At 35.2% G+C, this 4,671-nt stretch overlaps 1 non-coding gene across 1 annotated transcript; it reads right to left on the bottom strand.

The window, feature by feature from the left end:
• Window positions 1–3,929: 3,929 nt before the first annotated feature.
• LOC133833585 (small nucleolar RNA R71) lies at window positions 3,930–4,036 on the bottom strand. Its single transcript, XR_009892958.1, has one exon. It is a non-coding gene; the product is annotated as a small nucleolar RNA R71 (small nucleolar RNA).
• Between the last annotated feature and the right edge of the window lie 635 nt (window positions 4,037–4,671).

The following is a 4,671-nucleotide window of genomic DNA, read 5'->3' as shown; positions in this document are numbered from 1 at the left end:
ATCAAATGTAACAGTTGAAAAGTGTTATGAAAAAAGTACAAGATTAAACTTCAAATTTATAACCAAAAACTCTATTTAAATGTTATTATTTGAATATTATAGCACCTAAAAATGTGTTATTGAATAGTTTAAGATAACACCGAACATAACATTCAAAAACTGTTATAGAAAAGAATGGACTTTTAATAACAGGGGCTATGTTAGCATTTTCAGAAGTGCTATCAATAGTCCCGGTTAGCAGTTTTTAAGTGTTATGAATACTGTTTTTTCTTGTAGTGAACAATTTAAAAATTCTAAAAAATATGTACAAATCATAGGCCACTCTAATGGAAATATACACATTTTAGGTTCCATCCCTGTACAATCCCTCGGCCATAGCAGACGAGCAGCTGACAATGTACACCTCGTCCCCAGAGCTCTCCAACTCACGGTTGTCCAACTTATCATTGCCTTTACTTTCACCACGTAGCACCCGTGAGCCAAGGCCCAGCAAGAAAACCATAGCAATAATACATAATCAATGATGATAATCAATTAATTCACAAGATAGTTAACCAGATATGCAGCAAGCCATAGCATCAAGCTAATAACGGTAAACATTTATATTCAACAATTAATCTCAGTGAATATGCAATACTCAGGGTCGATGCCCTTAGGCCGCACCCTCTATTTAATCCACTGATTCTGGCTCACTTAGGTCGAGTTCAGTGTTTATCTAGCTAACCCAAACTCACAGTGGCCGAGCCGTGTCTTGTGCACAAATTATCAGCCCTTAGCTCTCTTAGGCCGTTCATTTCCATATGCCAAATCATTCATTTAGCCATACAATAACCATGTTCAATTATTGGGAAACTTAGTCCTATTACAACCACTCAAGGGTGCAGTTTTCTTACCTTGAATTTCGAACAGAAGTAATGGAATGGTCTCGAGCACGATCCTTAGTCCCAAGCCTTGGTGATAAACATAGTCACAGTGTCCAATGGGTAATTGTTAACTACAAATCCAAATAAAAGCTTAGGAGAGAAAAACTAGCCTCCGGGGCCATAATTTCTACTAAACTTGGTAGTAGAAATTGTCCCAAGCGCCTAGGTTCGAGTCCCCAAGCCTTACCAATCCTAAAATCCACTGTAAGGATAAAATCCCTAGGTGGGTCGCGACCTGGCTTAGTGGGTAGCGGCTTGCCCGCAAGTGAGAGAGCAAGGACCCAAGCCAAAGGGGAGGCGGGCTGCGACTTGGATTAGTGGGCCGCGACGCGCCCCCATCTCAGAGAACACACCTAGGCCAACATGCCACATGCACCACGGTGCCCCAGAGCTGGGTCGCAGTGCGCTCCTTCGAGCCCAGAAATTCTGGGTTTTTCTCATGCTTCTCCCAGCCAACTTTCCCAGAATTTCACCTAACAAATTTGGCTACGAATTTAAGGCTTCTAATCACCCAATTCAAACAAAAAATCACAACAATACATACTGAATTCTATACCCCAACTCAGTAGCAATTCATCACTTAACTTATACCCAAGAACCCAGAATTATACATGTTCTGAGCTTCAAGACTACCCAACTCAATTCAATAAATCAAAGTTGAAATCTTACCTGAATTGGTCACCTAATCTCCTCAAAATCCTCTAGCTTACTTTAACTTAATTCCCCTCAGCTTGAACCAGTTCAAACTCAGTCTTATCCTTGAATTCTCGTCTATTTTCCAGCTTTAATTCCTAGTTTAAGACCTAAGCTTCTGCCCTTTTTCCTTCCTTAGCTTCAAAGCATATTGAGAGACTCAGAGAGAGTGAAACCGTGAGAGAGGGAGATGAGGGAGTGTACTGAAGTTTCTGCCACTTTCTAAATTAGTCCTAAGTATTAACTGAATATATCCCTTGCCTATCAAAAGACCATTATGCCCCTCAAGCCTTCTAATCTTCTAAATGTATTAAAGGGTAAAATAGTCATTTTCCCCCAGTTCTCACTAATTCCTCAAATGTTCATAATATGTACCAATCAATATCATCATCCAATTAATTACCATTTATTTATTCAGTATCAAATACTTCCTAAGATATTCTCTAAATTCCCAAAAATACCCCTAGGCCCCTCCCGAGCCGGGTATTAATCCCCGCTGTGACTATTTCACTAATCCGCTCACTAGGATCGTCTCGAGCCATACGCTGCAAATATATTCACATAATAATGTGGTCTCAATAATTTATCACATATAATCACTTCTCTTCTTTTTGTACCTGAAATGTTAGGGTCATACATATCACAAACTAGGTCATAAACTAAACTACCTAATTTTCCTTACCTTGAGTGTGGTGCACAGAAACTATACTTGAGTCCTTTATATGCTAATCCCGCTTAAAACCCAATTTCATAAACATAATACCATTATTAAAACATAAACTAATATATCTAAATCACTAACAAAATCAAAACTTAACTATACCTCAACCTTGATCTTGTTGAAAAACCCTAGATCCTTAAATGCTTGCTTGTAGGGTTTTGACAATAAGAAAGATAGCCTTGGTTGTGTGGCCTCTTTCGGTGATGGTGATGATGATTTTAACCTTAGAGTTTGTGTTTTGATGGTGGTGCATGATAACAATAGGGAGAGAGAGAGAGTGTGCGTGAGGGTCTCAAGAAGAGCAAGAGTGAATGAAAAAAATGAGAAGGAATATGCTCTATTTATAAGCTCTCAAAAATCATAATTTCATTCTAACTATAATCCAAATTTAAATTTAAATAAAATAGAATCCTACCTTCTATAGAAAATATCTCTACATTATCTTATTAATATTTTTCTAAAATAATTGATGAATAATCTAACATCAAAATACCTAGGAAAAATATCTCAACCTCTAATTACCTAAATCTCGTAACTCTGGACCTACCTATAGTAAAATCAACATAACTGAAGCAGTAGAAGTTATATTTATACAATATTTATACCGTTGGAAAGCTAATTTAATTATCTACAACTCTTTAGAAATAATATTTTTCTAAAATCCTAACATAACTAGGTCAAAAATAGGATCAAAGTTACAGTACCCTAAAGTTATGAAAACTCTATTTAATTATCTAAATAACATCCTAATCCACAAATATCCTAACAAACCATAAAATAAAAAACTCTAATTCTCTAGGATGATTTTGAATTTACTAAGCCCAAAATATTATTGGGCTTTAGGGCTTTATGTAGACTCAATCCATAACAATTCTTAATAATACCATAATTAATTTATTCTTACGCAATCACCCATTTTTCACAAACAAGGCTACTAATATCACAAAGCTATACTATACTATACTAATTAAAAACCACTAAATACTATAATCATAACCACTAAATATGTCAAAAATTAAACCTTATTCTATCACCACAACTCATGTTAAATCTATTCTATAAAATAAAGACAACTTATAATCACATAAATAAAGAGGTCTAAGAGAAAGGTAACCTCGGTTACTACACAAGAAGTTTATCTTTGTTTGAAATTGAAAGTGTTAGTAAAAATTTGAGCATCATGGAACCAATTGCTAATATTAACAGAAATCTTGTTGATGAAAATGTTGTGCCTCAAAAAACCTTGTTTGAATATTTTACACCTATTTAACCTAATGCTCCTTCATGTATTGTTTTTCCTACCACATCTGCTACCTAGTTTGAGCTTAAACTATCAATCATTCAATTGTTGCCATATTTTTATGGGTTAGATAGAGATGATCCTTACATACATGTCAAAGATTTCTTAGAAATTTGCTCAACATTTAGATTTAATTTTTTTTACTGATGAGTTGGTCAAACTAAGATTATTCCTTTTTTCATTAAAAGACAAATCAAAAGTTTTGTTAAATTCCCTTCCCAAGGGGTCTATAAATGTATGGGATCAACTTTATAATAAATTCTTGTAGAAATTTTTCCTGTCTAAAACTGATAGTCTAAGGAGAGAAATCTTCGAGTTTTTTCAAAAAGATAATGAAGTGTTTTATGGATGATGGGAAAGATTTAAAGATTTATTATTAAAATGTCCTCATCGTGGTTTTGAAAAATGGAGACTTGTAAAATATTTTTATGATGGTTTGACTCCCTCTAATCGCTAAATGATTCAATCTATGCATACTGGAAATTTTTTACAATTTCAAGGGCAAGAGGCTTGGGACGCCCTTGAAGATTTATTCATCAATTCACAACAATGGAATTATTTTGATCATAGGTCTAGGTCACCTAATTCACCAAAAAGAGGAGGAAGGTATGAATTAAAATATGAATTAGACTTAAGAACATCCTTAGACAAATTAGCGAGAAAAGTGGAAGCTTTAGCCATGAGCCAAACTATAAATTCTCCAATGCAACCCAGGAAAGATGTTTGTTCTATATGTTCTAATCCTTGCCATAATGTCCAATCATGTCCTTCCTACCAAGAGGCCTTTTCTGAGGAGGCCAATGCTCTTCATGCTTATGGGAAACCAAATGATAGCCCATTTTCATCCACTTTTTATCCAAATTAGAGAAACCATCGAAACTTTTCATGGAGACAAAACCAACCTCCAATGAATCAGGGGCACCAATACAACACGCAAAACCAAACTCATGCTCCACAAAATCAACCATAACCTTAACAAGGGAAACCTTCCTTCGAAGATACTTTGCAAAATTTTATGCAATCCACTTAACAAA

Source organism: Humulus lupulus, chromosome 4, assembly GCF_963169125.1.
Source record: "Humulus lupulus chromosome 4, drHumLupu1.1, whole genome shotgun sequence".
In the NCBI taxonomy this organism is placed as follows: Eukaryota; Viridiplantae; Streptophyta; class Magnoliopsida; order Rosales; family Cannabaceae; genus Humulus; species Humulus lupulus.
The sequence above is the reverse complement of the archived record's forward strand: the minus strand, read 5'-3'. Positions and strand labels throughout refer to the sequence as shown.